The following is a 20,514-nucleotide window of genomic DNA, read 5'->3' on the forward strand; positions in this document are numbered from 1 at the left end:
TGTATAACCCTGCTGATTCCACACCTGCTTCTCTGTTGAAAATAACAAACACGGCCAATAAAAGAGTTTGGATCGAAATTTACATCCTGTTAGCCATTTAATGGTATATTGAGACTCTGAAAAGTGTCGAACATATTCATTTTTCTTATCTTTGTGCATAGATACCAGACTTGGAAGAGACTGCCTAGGCTTGCCTGCTTGAAGAATTCTTAATTTGTCTGCATAATGTTTTGTGGAAAATGGAGAACGTAACAACTCATTAATATAATTTTCCATACTGATAACGGTTAATTTTTGAAAAGTATAATGTTCCACAATTGGTAGAAAAAAAGGAAGGAACCTTCCTTCCAGACTTCTTTCCGTTATCAGCGAGAAAGCGAGAATAAAGGACGAAGGCTGAAGAGAATCCTAGAAATAGGACAGAGAACGACAGATGGTACGAGGTGCGCTCGACGAGTAGCACACTGATTTGTTTTTCGACCAATCATCTTCCTTCGTTCTTTGTAGTAGGCTACGGGGAGAGGCATAGTGCAGCTGCAAGACTCTGCCCATCAAGGTGTTCAGCGTTCCTACAGCACGACTTGCGATGTATATTTTTTCACTAAATTAGCAGAGTAATCTTTATTTAGAAGAGGAAGTGCGATATGAGGGCTCTAATAAAACATAAGACTGTAATGTTATACTTCATTTTCTAAAAAAAATTCAAGAAAGTATACTTACCTTTTGATGAACTCTTTCGCTACGTATTTAATTTTGTTGGCTGTGCGGTGCACAACTAGCACACCCGGAATATACGTGCGTGATGTTCATCCTTCTTTTATTGGGCATTCGTCCATGCACGTGAATTTACCTGTCTTTATTAGTGTGTATTTTGATTTCGATCGGAAGAAGTCGTGTGTACTCGCCTCTTTTTTCATTTCAACAAAATAGTATTAAATGCTTGTTACCCTCTGGCGAGAGCACCTCAGAAGTCGCTGTTTTCTCTCTTGCTAAAGAAGTGTATGGATGTTGATCAAAGTACTTTGCAAAAAATGGGGATAATTCTCTGATGTTAGAGAAACAGAACGAGAGTAAAGGAATACGATGTGTGTTTTCAACAGTTATTATCGATGCACCTGTCACACTCGGTTCCTACCGTTCGCAAGTCAGAAGTGTGCCACGTACCAAGTTCCTACTTATCTAAAGACGTTTCCTTCGCGTTTTGCTTTCACTGCTATGTTTACAATTTTGCTTTTACTGTTTTGTAACTTTTTTTTTCTTGTTGTTTTTACTCACCTATTTTGTTTTATACTCCAATAGCAAAGACTTGTCGTTATTGGAAAGTTAATTTTCAAATGTACATACGTATAAAATAGATATTTGATTTATAAATAAGGTGTTCAATCGTCGGTGTCTCCGAGTGAAGTCTCTCTCTGCTGGGTTATATTTCTAGACAAAGTAATTTTACAAAACGTAGCGAACGAACGTTATGTAAGGAAACTCGAAATATTTGTCGCATCGCCTTTTCTGTGTAGCAGACAGATCCCTCGACAATTGCTTTTTCAAAGGCAAAACGTGCACGAGTGAGACAATTTTGTGAAATAGGGAAATGTTTTAATTTCCATCTGTATAAGACTGCCTTAGATTGATGTGGGCTGGATCTACTCATTAATGAAGTTTCTGTTTTGTAGACTTCGCACCCTTTGTGCATTCCGAAGATCGACCCGCGAAGATAGTTTATTTCTTTTCTCTCCAATATACGTCTGATTGGAGGAGTTTGGTTTAAAGTGAAATGGAACGCGACAATTGCTTTTGCTCAGGCAAAACGAGCACGAGAGAGACAATTTTGTGAAACAGAAACATGTTTCTGGAGACGTATTGGTTGAAATATCCACATCCCAACACTGTGAACTCCTCTTGAATTCAAAGGGAATTGGGGATATACCTATTGAGGTTACACCTCATGCTACTTTGAATTCATCATGAGGAGTTGTTGAGAGGGATTTGAAGAATGTCCCCGAGTCAGAGATTCTCGCTGGTCTCTTCACTCAAGGAGTTTCTGCAGTGATTCGCATTTGTACTCGCAAAGATGGAGTTACACTGCCAACAAATACCCTCGTTTTGACATTTACTTCATCACGTGCACCTGCCACCATCAAGGCAGGTTATCTCATTTGCAGGGTTCGGCCATACATTCCAAACCATCTCCGATGTTTCCAGTGTCAGAGATTTGGCCAATTAAAGACTTCATGTCGTGGTTCCCTGAAATGTGCTCATTTTGGGGGCAAGGACTATGATGTATATGAATGTGACATGGACCCACATTGCATCAACTGTAATGGTTCTCACCCCTCTTAGTTTTGTTCTTGTCCAAAATGGTTGGAGGAAAAAGAGGTGCAGCGTTTGAAAACGAAACATAACATTAGTTATCCTTAGGCTCGGAAATTGCTGCCCACCACTCCATTTCGGACATATGTTGCTGCACTTTATTCCACAACTACAGTGGGAGTGCAGACAGATCTCTCTGTGCTTCCAAGACAATCGTTTACAAAACAAATGAAAAGCCTTTTGACCTTCGTGGTTAAAAAGGTTGATGAATCGACTTCCATACCCATCTCTGTTCCTCCCATACGTTCCAATAAACCTCAAGATCCACGTCCTTCAATTTCAAATACAAGCATTTCTTCTGATTCATCTTTTTCTCCCACCACACGAGGCAAAACAATCATTCGTTTACGTCCTCAGTCACTGGAATCCCCTTCCAATAACAGACCTGCCCACTCGACCCAGGGCAGGATCCATGGAGGTTGATAGACCTCCTCCGACTAAGGACAGTAAGGGAAAAAAGACATGGTCGAAAACAGAAGGGCTCTCCAGCCACTTTACCTACCCATTCTTAAAAATGGCCACCTTGATACAATGGAACTGTCGAGGTTTACGTTCTAATCTGGATGATATCAAAACACTGATTGCTTCTTCCCATCCTGTTTGTCTTTACCTACAAGAAACATTTCTCAAACTTGCAGATACAGTCTCCATTCGGCAGTTTTCTCTGTACAGAAATAACAGGCTGTGTGATGGACGAGTACATGAAGGAATGGCACTATTGGTTGATCAGCATGTGCCCTCCCTGTCTTTATCACTCAACACACCCTTGGAGGCCGTAGCCATACGTGTTTTCTTGGGTCATACCATCACTGTTTGTTCTCTCTACCTGTCCCCTGAAGAGACATATGAGGAATCAGACCTTGATGCTCTTGTTGAACAGTTGCCATTTCCATTTTTAATCCTGGGGGATTTTAATGGACATCATCCCCTTTGGGGAAGTGCTGTTATTGATGGGAGAGGTCGATCAGTGGAGCTTATGCTCTCTGATAACGAGCTTTCTCTTTTCAATACTAGTATTTCCTCTTATTTTCATGCACCTAGTGAGTCCTTTACTGCTATTGATCTCTCGGTTTGCTCCCCTTCATTATTCTCCCATTTTTCATGGAGGTTTGACAGTAATCCACTAGGCAGTGATCATTTTCCGATCCTTTTGAGAGATACTGGCTGTGGTCGATGCCAGTATACCTGCGTGCCCCGGTTGAAACTGGATCAGGCAGACTGGACTACTTTCACTGCTCTCGCAGAACTTGATCCTGCCATCGTAAATCAGTCATCAATAGACGACTGTGTGGCAGCAGTAACTGGCTGTATTATACAAGCAGCTGCTCAGTGTATTCCTAAAACCTCGACACGTTTTCCGCGATATCCTCGTCCGTGGTGGAATTCTGCTTGCCACTTAGCACAGAAGGCTCATAAACGGGCCTGGGATACTTTTCGTAGATATCCCACACTTTCAAACCGTGTCCCTTTCCAACGGGCCCGTGCACATGCTAGGTGGGTAAGACGTCAAAGCCAGGAGGAATCTTGGATTAAGTTCACAACTAGCATATCTTCTACCACCAGTTCCAAGATCATATGGGACAGGATTCGAAAGGTTAATGGGCCCTACAATTTGGTCCCCCTCTCGATCTTACTCTCTGATGGTCAGGAGGTGGCTGATGTCCAGAGCATCGCTGATACTCTAGGTGAAAGCTTTTGCCAGGTATCTAGCACTTCTGCTTGATTTTCTGCCTTCTTGGCCATCAAGACTCGGGCAGAGCGTTCACCTCTTTCCTTTCGAACTGAATGTTTCTTTGACTATAATTTCCCTTTATGCTGGTGGAACTGAAAATGTCTCTTCATCGGTCTGCCAGTACATCTGTTGGACCAGATGATGTTCATTATGACATACTGCACCATATATCTCCTTCTTCTCTTGATGTCCATCTGATTGTCTTTAACTGGATCTGGCAGGAGAATGTTTTTCCTGATGCCTGGCTCCAGGCTGTTATTTTACCTTTCTCTAAGCCAGGGAAAGATCCCAAGTTTCCTTCAAAGTACCGTCAAATTGCTTTGACGAGCTGTCTCTGTAAGACCTTAGAAAGGATGGTTAATGTTCGTTTTGTTTGGTTCCTTGAATCAAACAACCTCCTCTCGCCCACCCAGTGTGGGTTCTGACGACAGCACTTCACCACAAATCACCTAATTCGTCTTGAAACATCTATGAAAGAAGCCTTTCTCAAACCCCAACATCTTTTATCAATAGTTTTTTGACATTGAGAAGGCTTACGACACAACATGGAGGTATGGCATTTTGCAAGACCTCCATACATATGGGTTACGTGGCCATTTACCTATGTTTATTAAAATATTTTTATGGACAGGAGATTCCAAGTTTGTGTGGGTTCGACACTTTCCCGTTCTTTTGTACATGATCTTGGAGTCCCTCAAGGCTGTGTTTTGAGTGTCACACTTTTCAGTATAAAGATAAATGCCATCACTGAACAACTCGCTCTCACTATTGCGAATGGGCTGTATGTTGACGACTTTCACATCTCATGTCAGTCGTCGAACATGAGATATATTGAGCGGCAACTTCAAACTGCCCTCAATCGTGTATTGAAGTGGACTATGGAGAACGGCTTTAATTTCTATCTCTCTAAAACCGTATGCATGCACTTTTGCCATCAATGGGGTATCCACCCTGATCCTGAACTTCATATTGGTGAAGTTTTGCTGCCAGTGTTCCCAGAGACCAAGTTCTTGGGGCTTATCTTTGATTGTAAGCTGACCTTTATACCACACTTAAAGCAGCTTTGGGTCAAATGCACAAGAGCACTGAACATCCTCCGTGTCCTCTCTTCTACCAGTTGGGGAGCAGATCGATGTTCGATGTTAAAGGTATATCATGCTCTTATTCGATCAAAACTCGACTATGGATCAATGGTCTATGGCTCTGCCAGAGCCTCGGCCTTAAAGATGCTGGAACCCATTCATCACCACTGACTTCGACTCTGCACTGGGGCTTTTTGTACCTCTCCAGTTCAAAGCTTATATGTTGAATCTCATGAACCTTCTCTGCATCTTTGCTGTTTGCAACTCTTTACAATATACTTTGAAACTTCATTCCTTAACAAAGCATCCTACTTGGGGGTGTGTTTTCCTTCCTCGGTGGGCCGTACTTTTTCAGAACACAATCTGTCATTTTTCCGTTAGGCCTTTGCATCTGGGCGTAATTGGATGAATTGGGTCTGTCCTTGGACAACATTGCAGATTCCACAGGTCAGCCCATCCCACCATGTCATATTACAGCCCCAAAATGTTATCTTTCTTTCAGTCACCTAAGAAAGGCAGATACTCCAGATTGGAAGTACCGTCTTTTATTTAATGAACATCTTTCGAACACTCATTCAGTTCCCGTTTATACAGATGGTTCCAAATCAGGTAATTCATTGGGCTCTGCTATGGTTTGCTGTGGTTCAGTAGTTGCGTGCAGCATCCCTTGTACAGCTTCTGTGTTCACTGCTGAACTGTATGCCATATCTCTTGCCCTAAATCATATTGCAGCTGAGCAGTACTCCAACTGCACTATTTATACTGATTAGCTTAGTTCTATACTGGCCCTGGAATCGCTTCACGTTGGGTCACATCCTGTTCTCGCTGATATTCAAAACCAACTGGCCCATTTCTCATTAACAGCTATTTCTATCCAATTTTTCTGGATACTTGGCCATGTTGGTATTTGCAGGAATGAGCTAGCAGACACGGCAGCTAAATCTATCTGCTCCGGCACTATCACCCCTGTGCCTATTCTGTACATGGACTATGGTCTTGTCTTCATGGCTTGGCTCCGTGCCAGCTGGCAGTCCACTTTCAGTGAGCAATGCGACAACAAACTTTTTCAAATCAAACCCTATATTGGACTTTGGCCATCTGGCTTCCGTAAAGTTTGGAAGGAGGAAGTTGTTCTAACTAAACTATGCATTGGTCACAGTTTTTTAACTCATCAATTTCTTTTATCTGGAACTGATGCACCAATGTGTAGTTTGTGTGACACTTAACTCACTATCAGCCACGTTTTACTTCCTTGCCATCATTACAATTCTCAATGACAGCAATATTTTAAACATATTTTTTCCCAGGGTCTATCTGTAACATTCGACAGTGTTATTGGTGATAGTGACACTGTCCACCTTGATAATGTTTTTAATTTTTTAATGGCCATTAATCTTTTTAATCTCATTTAAGTGTTGCCTATTTATTCATTACACCTTTTTAATTGTGGTTCCTTTTTTACAGTTTTATTCTCTCTCGTTCAATTTGATATTGGAAAATGGCCAGAACATTAAATAACTCGACACCAGGACTGGAAATGCCAACTTCAGGTGACTAAAGCTGCTGTTTGAACTATCCATTTAAACTACTCGTTAGTCATCCTGGCGAGTTGTTATTACACTTTTTCTGCATATCATTTCACACTTTTAATACTTCACCTTTTAGTACTGGCCATAATGACACACAACCTGGAATCAGGACTGGAAAGACCAACTTCAGGTGACTGACGGTGGTTCTTATACTTACCTGTTAGTCTTCCTGGTGGGTTATGATCATTACCATTCTGCTATGGGTAGTCCTTTACAACTTTGTAGACTGGATGTCAACATTGGTTTTTACGCCATTTTCTGTTTTAATTGCTGTTTTGTTTTAACCTTCATTTACTTTTACAAATTTTACTCCATTTACTTGACTTTTATCTTTTTACTGGACATTTGGCAACTCATTATTACGATTTTGCTATGTGTCTTTAAAAACTTCTATTCTTTTACATTTTGATAATGGCTGCTATGACACATAACCCAGAACCAGGACTGGAAAGGCCAACTTCAGGTGACTAACGGTGGTTCTTGAACTTACCTGTTAGTCTTCCTGGCGTGTTATGTTCATTACCATTTTCTAGAGTAAGTACTTTACAACTTCTTTTACTCTGCTTTCTCTCTTAACATTGTAGAGTAGGTGTCATTGGTTTTATACTTTTTGTTTTATCTTCATTTCCTTTTATGGATTTTACTATATTTACTTTATTTTCACCTTTTTACTGGAGGCTTGACGCAGATAGCCTAGCTGCTTTGTGCCATAAAACACTAAATCAATCAATCAATTTACGAATGAGTTTCCAATCTTCAGGTGGAACAATATCCCCCCAATAGAATGGAGCAGAGACATGAGTAGCAAGTGAACACTGTAAAAACCCACCAACTGCTTCAGGGATAATCCCTGAAAATGAACACTGTGATCGGAGTGGTCAAGAAAATATAGGTCAACAACATGTGTGGTCGATGGTAGAGGAGCTGGCTGGTTGGACAAAAACGTCAATCAGTCCACAGGCAACGTCTACTTAAGCATGGTAAAATGTGACACAATTGTGCGGACATTGGCCAAGGTGTCAGCAATTGTACACATTTCTATGACTGCGTGCACCGGAGGAAAACATAAGAGCACCTCTTACAACAAATGGCAGACCTGAACCAAACCTGCGTTAATAAATTGAGGAAAATAAAATGTTAGGTTCCGATCATCGACAATAGCAGGATTGAAAAACAAAGGTTCATCAAAAATGTGGGGAAAGAGGAGCTGGGACAAGCCCTTTATCTCCAAGAAGAACCTTCCATGCATGAAACATTTCCTGAATATACAAAGGCAACAACTTTACAAAACGTGGCAAAATCTAGCACTGAAGAACCCGAAAGCCCAAAGCGAGATTGCCATAACAAGAAAAAAATCCAGAAAGAAGTTGTCGCAAAGTGGAAGGACAAGAATCATCCAAACAACGCTGCAACAATTTCAAACTGTATGCAAGTTTACGGGCATTAACCTCAACCAAGTTGATACCTCCACAATCATAACTGTGGATCAGAATACCGTATGCCACTTTATGTATACCTCCCTGTCAAATAAAATCTAATATAGATTTGCAAAATCGAGCCTCAAACTGTGTTCACAACGGGAGAATTTGCAATGGGTACTACAACACAGATACCTCTAAGGAATTCACCACAAGATTTACCCTCAAGCGAGAAAGAACGAAATCGCCATGACACCAAGATATGAGATACCCTTCGCAAAATACCCTGCCACGTATCTTGCAGCATGACACCGAAATGGGAGTGGAAAACTATACCCAAAATCCTAAGAGGATCTTGGAAAATTCTCAACTCTCCCAGGACAAGGTCTGCTAAAGAGGCCAAACTCCCAACCCTCAACCCCTGACTCTTTGTCCAGTTAATCCTCCCCAGATGCTCTACCAAAAGTTTGGCATACATCCAACACATGCTGGAAATAAATGGCATCCCATAAGGTCAACGTGGTTTCATCAGCATGCTGATAAATAAGGGATGGCGTGTTGAGGAACACATTACCCCAATACCAGTAATATGAACATTTTGAGTTAACATATTGTGCAATGGTTCGACACTAAGAACATAAGGTAAAGCTGACATTGGACAGCCCTGTCGAATACCCTGAGTTACAGCAAAATCATTAGTCAGAAATCCATTAAACTTGACACAGCTAGATATGGAAGTGTAGCAGAGACGAACCCAATAAACAAAAGTAGAGCCAAACCCCATACCCACAAGAAGTTAAAATAAATAGTTATGGGCGACCCGATCAAAAGCTTGCATCTGATCGAGCTTCAGAAAGATCTCATCCTGGCCAGTACATGCTAAAGATTGCAACAGTAAAATGAGAGTTAATGGGGTATCAACAACATCCCATCCAGGTATGCACCCAGACTGGTCAGCTGAAACTAAACTGTATATCACGGTCGAAAGGCGTCGAGCCAGCACTTTGGCCAATAGCTTATAGTCAGTATAAAGAAACAACAAAGGCTGGCTGTTAGCTGCCAACCCGTCGATCCCCTCCTTTCGGGATAGGAACATTTACCCCTGAACACATAGAATGGAGCAACTGTGATGAGTGGAAAAGGTCAGACAAGAGAGACACAAAATCATCAACAAAAAATGGTATAAAACATTTGTAAAATTCTGTCGTAAAACCATCCACACCAGGAGATTTGCCAATCGGTAAACTGTCTAGAGTAGCGAGAACTTCCGGAACCGTGAATGGAGCATCACAAATATGAGCTTGTTCATGGGTGAGTGTTTGATCAACAAAGGTGAGAACAAAATCGATGTCGTCCTGCAGAACAATATCTTTAGTGTACAGTGCAGAATAATATTCATGTAGAACATCATCGGTATCATCCACATTGGACACCTCCACACCCCCATCAGTGAACATGGAACAAAACTCAGTTCTGCTCTAATGGAGCTTTTCCATACGAAGAAAGTAAGAGGTGGACCTCTCACCCTCCTCAAACCAACGAATATGAGAATGAATCCTCGTTTCTTGTATCGTGATCCAAAGTCTCCAATTCAACTTCAAGTTCATATAATTTTTCTTTAGACCTACCAGTGTAACGTGACAAATGTCGAAGCTTATGGGTAATGGATGACGCAAGCTGACATTTGCAAGATCGGGATGCTCGTGCTCGAAGAAGCGAATATCGCTGGGTAAGGGCACGGATCGCGCATTTCAATGTTTCAAACCAAGAAATTTTATTAGTCCCATATAGTGATCAACTACGACTTCTGGCAATTAACAGCCTAATGGCTTTCACATATTCGGCATCCTTCAACAGCTGATTATTGAAGTGCCAGAAATTAGGACTTCTGACAATAGGCAGTAGAGTAAGCTCGAAGCTTAACAAAGCATGATCAGTAGCAGGAAACCACAAAGTATTTAAACGTTGGATAGTCCCCTGCAAGGTAGCTGAAAGCAAAACCTTATCAAGACGAGACGATACCATCGCACCATTAACAAAGCGCTTCCATGTTAAACCAGGGGTAGTCGGTGATAAGAGAGAATGCGCACCAAGTAAATCAAAATTCGTTTTGAACTGAACAAAAGCCGAATGACTAGCATCTCGAGAGAAACGAACAAGAAATCGATCTTGTGCCACATCCATCACACAATTAAAATCCCCCACAAAGAGCAATTCTGTGCAATCATCCAGAGTATATGCCAAGGTTTGGAAAAAAATCCTGTCGCTCGTAAATATCGTGTTGTGCATATACTGATGATAGCAGGAAAGACAAAGACTCGAAAGTTAATTTTACAGTCAAAACCCTACCCACCCCATCAGAAGAAACGGATGTAACATTATCCCTCAAAAACCGCTGCAACAATATGGCAACCCCTTGTCGTCCAGTAGGAGAATTATTAACAAAAGCAAGACCTGACCAAAATTGCAATACTACATCATGAAAATCATTGGTGAAAAACGTTTCCTGTAAACTAACATTAAAATGAGTAACAGAGTAATCCATATAATAAGCCAGTTTACTAACATTACACAACCCATTACAATTCAATACTCCACCTTGAGTAAATGTACCATGCAAAATACAAAAATGAGGTATGTAAAGGCAAATTAAACTGCTTCAAACACAGGAGTAACAAGATCAAAAGTAAAGTATTAAGCAAATATGCACAAAGTACAATTAACAATAAATAACATTCTTACACAAAACTGAAACAAACAAACTCTCACAAAAACCTCATTTATGGCTGAAACACCGCCTTTGCCCGAGATATCCAGATATTCATAGTATTGGCACGTCTGACACCCGTTTTCGTCCACTACCTTTCTTTGAGGTGTCCATCGCCACCACAGTAGCATACTTCTAATGACGAGGAAGAGGCTCCTTCACATAGCTGGCGGTGCTCTCACCACTGATTGTAAGTAGTGGGAAATGGCTCTCAAAATTACGTCCTCCAGCAGGGGGATGACTATTACCCCATTCCCTGGCCCCGTTGGTTGCCTGGAAGAAACATCCTCCACACCCAATGTGTTGCTACAGCCTCCCCGGAAAGGGGAACCTCCAAATCAACAGGTGGACGAACAGAAAGTCTGTCAGCGTCCTCAGGAAAGGCACAAGAAGGGGCAGCCGTTGCCTTTTCAGCATCGACACGAAAAGTAGTAGTCGTGCACACTTCAGCGTCGTCACTAGAGGACGGCTGAGGAAGAAGAAGCTTGGGACAACGTTGCCGGAAATGCCCTTGCACATGACAATGACAGCAAATGAACTGGGGACAATCGCGATATAAATGATCTGCCCCCAAACATAGATTACACACTTTTTACTGCCGATCATGCTTCACCTTTAACATAACTGCCTTGCCCAAAGGATTGAAAACTCACTACAAAAGGGAAAGAGGTACATATCTCGCTAAACGACACACGAACATGGTGTATACCTAAATATATGCCCTGGTCACGCTTCCAAAGAATAGGGCTTTTTACTTCACAATCAAAATCCTTAAGCTTATTCAGTATAACATCATCGTCTATATATTCGGGTACATTCATGAAAGACACAGTAATAGTTTGCATAGTTATACCATTTACAGAACATTGTACCCCATTAGCAACAAGACCAGCATCGATAGCCAGGTCCACATTAGGAGGGAGAACAAATGTTACCTTGTAACCTCCCGGGCGAGGAACAACAGCAGTAACGGAAGCAGCACCAAACGTATTCATAACAGCATGGATTACATCCCCATGGCTTGAATTTGAAGTTTCCATGAACACTGCAATGCATTACTTCCATAACCTGCATTGATGAAGACATCTTCACACAAATTCCAAAAAGCACAAAACCAGAAAAAAAATAACTTTACACTCACTAGGCTTAAGTAAACACACACCAAGTCTATCAGTAGCTCAAAAAAAGACATGTTTGCACTCGATGACGAGAACCAGCACTTTCAACGTGGTATGAATGATGAAAGTTTAAATATGTTTGTTATTGGGTGTTTTAAGTTCTTCCCTAAAAGAAAATAGTTGTCCCATCTCAAGAAGACATCGCTACTACACAGCGAAAAAACAGCAAAAACTATTTTTTACATAAGAAACAATTAATATTGAGAAACGAGGCATAGCAAAATATAAGAAGTAGCAAATTATGGGGCTCAAAAACACACGTCTGCACCTGAGAAGAAGAACCGACGCTTTCAACATGGTATGAATGATGACAGTTTAATTCTCTTTCTTATTTGGTGTTTTAAATATTACCCTAAAAGAAAATCGTTGTCGCAGCCTAAAATTTCCTAGTTGTGAAATATAAGAGATGCTTTAGAAATTCACTGTTCCTGGAGGACGCTGGAAAGTGTAGCCTGATAACTCTGGTTTGCGTCACACATCCTCGGAACTACTCGATTGTCATTTCGAGGGGTGGAAACTGTCGCACACAGGCGTGTGTGTCATTGACATGGAACACTTAAATCGATCAATTAAGCCTCTGAGAACTTTCTCAAACGTCTTTTAGTCACATGTTGGTGTTTGTCTTCTTTATATTTCTTTCGTACCTACTTTCACAAAATCTGGTATTTTACTCTCGTTACAGAGGCCCACATCCCATCACTTACAGATGTGTGTGCAGAATTTAGATTTTAACACGAGCTTGCATCGGGAGTAGAATTATTTATTTCATTTAATGTTCACCTTGTTTTATTCGTCATTTGGTTATACACATTAATTTACCTGTGTTCGTTAACGTGTATTTTGGTTTTAATCGGGAGAAGTCGTGCGTAACAAAATAGTATTAAATGCTTGTTACTTTCTAGTGAGTGCGTCTCAGAAGTTGCTGTTTTGTCTGTTGCTGAAGAAGTGTATGGATATCAATAAAGGTACATTGCAAAAAAACTTGGGATAATTCTCTGATGTTATAGAAACAGAATGAGTAAAGAAACAGGGTGTGTGCTTCAAATTTCAGCAGTTACTATTGAAGCACCTGTCACAGTCGGTTCCTACCGTACGCGAGTCGGAAGCGTGTCACTTACCGATTTCTTACTTATCTGAAGACTTTTCCTTTGCATTTTGCTTTCACTGTTGTATTTTCAACTTTTTGCTTTTACTGTTTTGTAAGTTTTTTTTTGTTGTTGTTTCTACTCACGTTTTTTTTTGATACCCAAATAGAAAGACTTGTTGTTATTGGAAAGATAATTTTGAAATGTATATATAAAATAGATATATACGTACAAGAAGCATTTGTTTTTAAATAAGGTGTGCAATTGTTGGTATATCTGAGTGAAGTCTCTCTCTGCTGGTTCTATTTTTAGACAAAGTAATTTTAATAAAACATTGGAAACGTTATGTAAAGAAACTCAAGTGTAGTCACATCACCTTTTCTGTGTAGCAGAGAAACCTCCTCGACAGTTTCGTTTTCTTAGTTAAAACATGCAAGACAAGTTTGTTAAGTAGGAAGAAGTTTAAATTATGTCTGTATATAAGACTGCCTTAGATTGATGTGGGCTGGATCTACTTGTTAAGGGAGTTTGTTTTGTAGATCTTGTGCATTACCAAGATAGTTTCTTTTCTCTCCAATATACATCTGAATGGAGGAATTTGGTTAAAAGTGAAAGGGAATGCAGCTCACGCCACCTGCTTAGAGAGCTGCTACTTTTCTTAAAGATTGCAGGGAATGATAGTTTAAATTCCGTTTTGTTTGCTAAACCCTCTGGAAAAAGCATTCCTAATTGACAATTTACTTGCTTATTTTCATTGGTTACTCTAGCTGATATAAAATGGGATCAGTTCCCATGATCGAAAGGTAAAAATGTCTTCCCAATAGTTTTTGATTATATACAGCTTCTGTTAAGGCACTTTACTTGAGCCTTTCTTTGTTTTGGGTTGGATACCAAAGAGATTTTGTGTATCTTCCATCACAACTTGTGAAGAAGTAAAACATATTTTGGAGAAGCTCTTTGAGAAACCTATTAATTTTTATTGGGGGAAGAGATTAAAGAAACGTCATCATGAATTACCCAATATTACCAGGTGGTCAACCCCCAAGTACTAACTTGACCCAATGCTGCTTACCTTTGGGATTGGATGAGAGCAGGCTTTTTTTATTATTGAAGAATACTCCTGAAGAGGCCTCATGATCACATATATTACAAATAAGACATGCACAAATGTCAAATAAAGTTTTGTACAATTAAATGTGCCTCATAATATCTCTAATAGCTTATAGGAAAGGACATAAAATTATGTAGTGTTCTGAACAAGGATGAACAAGTTTAGAATAAAATTGAAAGAAAGCATCAATATTATTATGAATAACATATATAATACTTATTTCCTCTCTTAACTGAACCTAATAAAAGGAAAATAGATTTAAATGAATATTTTTGGTTGAACAAATTTTCCTGACAGTCATTATACAATATTTAGCATAAGTGATCAAAAACATGTATTGTAGGCTGTCATCTTTTCATAATCCATCTAGGAAGCCTTGTACGACAATTTGCTTTTTCTGGTATATTGGTACTGCTTTTTGAGTGATAAAGCAAATGTCAGAAACTACTGTCCATAAATGTTGAACCATTGGGCACAGGCAATATGTCTCACTGTCTGTGTCTTTACCACATAGTGTACATAAACTGGTGTTGCGTTTTTTGCATGTGAACAAGTTTTATTGTTTGTCTATGGAATTGTGAAAAACAAATTATCAGCAAAGGCAAAGCCCTGAAAAGGTGATAAGTATCTATGTATTTTTTCCAGTTAGTATCTATTAAAATATCTTTCTAAGCAGTAATTTCTTCTGTAATGAAGATGTAGTTCTGGTATGTAAATCGTTCGTGTGAATAACGTCTACTCTATCTGGATTGAACACCTCAAAAGTAAATTGTGTCATACTTGTAATTAGAGAATCTCTCTTTCGACTAAGTCTTTCCATTCTTTTGGAATAGCTTCATATAACTCTTTGTAATAGTGTCTAACTTGAACAGGTAGCACACTTTCAAATACATACTGACATAACCTGATAATGGTTTTTAAGGGAAATTGACATGAGAAATTCGTAAGTGAAGCCCTTTAAATCAGTCCTATGTGAATAAAATTTTTATTATAGAATCTACTTAATCCCTTAGTGGTAACAAAAACATTGAGAACTAGTGGTTGCCAGTAAACAATTTGGGAATGTTTGACGACAGTTATTGAGCATTTTAAATGTGTTCAATACTTCACAAAAAAAAAAAGGAACATTCAGCACAAGTTTTGGGAGAATGTCACAATACCAAACATCTTGCCCAAGATTTCAATTGCCCTACTTACTTACAAGATGGGCAAAGAGGATAAACAGAGATGGAAATGTATTATAATCTGCTGATCTGAAGAACCATTTTGACCTGAAAATTGCCTTTTTCATCTGGACGTCTGTTAAATTGAGACTACCTTTGTGTTTCAAAGAAACCGAAACTTCGTAAATCACTTTGTGTATTTTACCATTCCATATAAACAGTGAAATATTGTTTAAATGCCAGATAAATGTTTTCCATCAGTAAAACCATTAGATAATACCAAACGGTATTGGAAGCTAACGAGTTCACAACCATAACTATGCCTTTCAATGACATGTCTTATTCTTTGACTCTATACTTTCTAGTTCAGATCATGGGTTTTCTGTTGTATTGCAATGGAATTGAATACCAAAAATTTTTAGAGGTCCATTTCCAATAGCCATTTTACCAATCTGTAATTCCTAGTTATCAGGTAATGAACCAAACCCCATACCTTTACTTTTTTCCCAGTTTACTTTGCTGTGAGATGCCTGTTCATAATCGTTACATGTTTCTTGTATGGCAGGAAGAGAGTCAGCATCAGACACTGTTATCTGAGTATCATCCGTATGCATGTATACCAGTGAAGTCAAACAGATTGTATTTGAGAGAAATACCTCTAATTTGCAGGTTATGTATCAAGGCTTCTCTGAAAGGTTCTGCACAGAGAACATACAGTAATGTCAACAAAGGGTACCTCTGTCTCATCCCACTAGAAATAATAAATTCCTTTGTCAGATATCTATTACATTTAACGAGACCAGTGATGTTGGTATATCAATCTTATGTAATTACAATAATTGGTACCGAATCTCATTCAAGAAAGAACTGCAAATATGTATCAATGATCAACTCTATCGAATGATTGCATTTGATCAACAGAGACTATAATCTCACCCTCTAAATCCAAATAATCCATTATAAAATGCAACGTCAGTGGATTAGTAATGATATCCCTACAAGGAACAGTACATGTTTGATCTATAGAAAAGACACTGGCAATAACACGTGAGAGACGCAAAGTCAGAACACAGGATAGAATTTTGTAAGAGACAGATAGCAGAGTTGTGTCTGCAGTTTTGTAATCTAGTATTGTCGCTTACTTTAGGAGCAAAACAATTATTCCTTTACTCATAATTGGTAGTACCTATTTTTGTGAGTACAACTGATTTAACAACTTTAACATATTCATCTACAATAAAAAATTCTATGGTGAAACCATTGAGATCAGGATATTTGAACTTTTAATTTCTTTCAAGGCATTTAACATTTCTTCTGATGAAATGGGAGTTTTGCAAAGTTCACAATTGATGGAAGACGATTTTTTAGTTAATTTAGGCACGAATATAAACATGAAGTTTCTGTCGAGTATTGCTGCATCCATACAAGTTCCAGTAATAAGCATATACAGTTTAAAATATCTGTTATGGCTGTACAAGGCACATTATTTTCATCATACAGTTTCAAAATGTATTTCTTACTCTGTTATTTTCTGTATGAAAAAAGTACTTTGTGCTCCTTTCTCCTAATTCAAACCATTTAATACATAACCAAACTAGAGCCTCTTCAGTACTGACCAGCTGTATATCGTTTATTTGTTTTTCTAAGAAACAGGCATATTTAAGATCACGTTGAGCATCTTTTGACAAATAATTGTTCTCCCTACGTAACTTTGACTTTAGTGGCGCAAGCTTATACTTACGGTTTTGAGCTTCTATTTTTGCATATTTATGGTTAACAAGTAAAATATCACTAAATTACTGATCATACCAAGCAGCTAAGTCATTTTTATGTTTTCTGCATTTACTTCTTTCAATCAGTAATTTACTATTTCTAGTATAGTTCACATTCCCTAGCACTTTATTAAACTGGGCATGGTAGTGCAGACAGATGTTAAAGTGTCTCTACAACTACAATATTAGATCACCGACACTGCTAGGAATAGGGAAAGCTCTAAGTCTGTGAGTCTTGTTAACCACTGTCGGTTGGTAATTATGCCACCTATAGCAAAGAAAGATATTTTAAAATGACATGTTGCAATGCATTATTTGTCATGTTTAGTGTTTTTACTATACATGTATATATTGCAACTTGTATATCTTAGATTACTATGTTATTTTTGTTTTACTGATCTGTAGTACATGTGTGTGCCATATGTGACCAGAAATAAATATTTTTTAACAAGTGTTTATTCAGTGTAGACTTGTACAAAATATTTCTAAAAAATTGCTGAATAAGGTCATTTGTTATGTACCTAGTTCAGAAAAATGTTGGAAATCAAATGTACGAAGCTTTGAGTATAGAGTGGAATAACAGGGCATTTTCCGAATCACTTTGCACTCATTGTGCACAGTAAATATGTTGCTAATATGGCTAGGGTTGGATGAATCATTCTACCCAGCCAGCAAAAAGCGTTGATTTGACGTTGAAACAACGTTGGCAAATAACGTTGCAAAGACGTTGATCATCAACGTTGAATAAACATTGATGTGCACATTGAGTCCACGTTGAAAAAACGTTGCTTCCACGTTGCTCAACGTTTTATCAACGTTGCTTCACAACGTTGTTCCCAACATTTGAGGTACAGTAGGCATGACGTTGAAAAAACGTTGACCAACGTGGAAGCAACGTTGCTCAGAACATTTTGGGTACAGTAGGCATGACGTTGAAAAAAACGTTGATCAACGTGGAAGAAAGGTTGATTGCAATGGTGTAGTTAGGTATGTATGACGTTGAGAATACGTTGGCTAAACGTTGATATTTGGTCATTTACAAGACCTTATATAACTTTGCTTGCTTGTTTGTGAATATTTTATTGGATAATGAACACCAATGGGTATTGGACGCAAGCTGAGAAGCTTATTAATGTCTGCTCCCATACTAATACAAGAATCAACAAACATTACTAAGCTAAAACATGCACTGGTTGCAACAGATTAAATAAGTTATAGATAGTGGTTAAGAGTATCAAGAATCAGTCAGATACATAGTATTACAACTTTGCTAATTCCAGTAACATCAGGGTTCTAAAAGCTTGATGTGTGAAGGGAGATTTGTAACTTTTTTTGTGGAAAGACTTGGCCAAACAAGCTCACTGAGCAAATTTCACTGAGTTGGGGAGGAAAGGTCAGCTCACTTAGTCTTTATCTTGAAGGATAACAATGACACAACGTTTAAGCATTAGTGAAATTTATTACTGATAAACATCACTTTAATTTGTATATTGTATGAAATATGACAGAACAATGTCCGTAAACATTCTCATGGCCACTGGTAACAAATTCCACTTATTTTGCATCTTTTGCGTGACCAGTCAGCCATACTGAATCTTATCAGAATTGTTTTACATGCATTGATACTCCATTTTGCCTTCACAGTGTACCAAGTTGCAATAAATTCCTATCACAGATCTCTGAGAAAACTTTGTCCACAATTATGGTTGACTGCCTCCTATAAGCTAAAGCATGGGATGACTTTGATGTGTGTAGATGGCGATTTCTCATAAGTCTACAAGGTGAATTATAAGAAATGCAGCAGGGTGCAAGGACCATTATTGTCATTGATGCATGTCACTTTATTTTGTGATTTGCATGAAATATGACAAAACAGTGTCCATGAACATCTTCTTGGTCACTGGTAGCAAATCCAGACGATTTTGTGCAAATCCAGTTGGTCATCTTGGATCTGACAGAATAACTGTTTCATGTGTATTGACACCCTATATTGTCCTCACACTGTACCAAGTTTTCTTTCTTCCACTTTTCCTGCTTCCTAGAGGCAGCATATTTGAACCAGCTCTGTGCAGTCTTCTTGATGACATCATCTGATGCCATCTCAGCCACAGGATTATCCCTGACAGCTCCTGCAAAGAAAAGTCCCATTATTTACACTTATTTATCTAAATATTGCCTTTGAAACTATTATTTTAATTAAAGTAGGTCGAATAAAGCAGATTCTCACCCATTATTTTTGGATTACTGTTTTGTCAGTTGAAGCATACGGATAAAAATGCACTGCAGGCCAGTGCAACGCCCCTCAGCCCTCGTGCCCCAGTAAAGGAAAGTCTCAAAATCTCAAACCACCTCAAGGTTACTCATCATAAAGCTAATCCAAGACCTTGATAAAGTACACAACTGTTACAAATTCTACACCTCCAACTCTTATCCTCCACAACTGATCCATGTCCCAAGCCTACCACTGAAAACAATTAAGAATGGTAACTGATGAACTGATATAAAGATCAGTCCCATTTCTAACCTTCCATAACTTATCCATGTCACCAATGAAAATAATTCTAATTGCTTTGTGACCCTGAAAAGTAGATCAGAGTGGATCATCATCAACCTTGCTTAGATCTTGAAGAGACATACAAATGAAAAATATCCCCTCCCTGCATAAAGCTGTAACAATATATCCCATATCACATATGCCACAAGCTTACCTTTAAACATTTCAGTTAAATTAATCTATGACCTTGAAAAGTAGGTCAGTATCACTCATCATTAAAGTTGGCCAAGATCTTGATGAGATAGTTGATTGTTTTTAATTTCCATTCCTAAGATCTGGATGAGAGGCATTATTAATGTTAAGTTGACTGTCCTAGCTCGAAATTTTTGCAACTTATCCTTGTCACAAGCCAAAATTCAACAAGTTCAGGAACATCACCCTGTACAAGGCTTGAAAATAATTAATCACAATTGATTAGCTGTACATGTATTTACCACATGGTTTGATCAGCAGGTGCATTTTGCATCACGAACTTCTATGCAATACTGCTTTTTCCAGCCTTGCTGTAACCTCGAAAAGTAAGTGAAGGACATGCAGGATCACACACATTTGAGAATTTGGCCAGATACATAATTGATATAAATTTGACTTTCCTATCTCTAAACCTTTGCAACTTATTCATGTCACAACCCCAGCTTTGAAAAATCCAGAAAAAACAACATTCTGTGACATTGGAATTTAGTCAAGGTCACTCAG

The 20,514-nt window shown here is 38.8% G+C and overlaps 1 protein-coding gene across 2 annotated transcripts in view; it reads left to right on the forward strand.

The window, feature by feature from the left end:
• LOC143225128 (uncharacterized) overlaps window positions 1–20,514 on the forward strand; it is a 78,583-nt gene that overhangs the window by 24,271 nt on the left and 33,798 nt on the right. The window lies entirely within an intron of this gene.

The sequence above is a fragment of the Tachypleus tridentatus genome, chromosome 9 (assembly GCF_004210375.1).
Source record: "Tachypleus tridentatus isolate NWPU-2018 chromosome 9, ASM421037v1, whole genome shotgun sequence".
Lineage (NCBI taxonomy): Eukaryota > Metazoa > Arthropoda > Merostomata > Xiphosura > Limulidae > Tachypleus > Tachypleus tridentatus.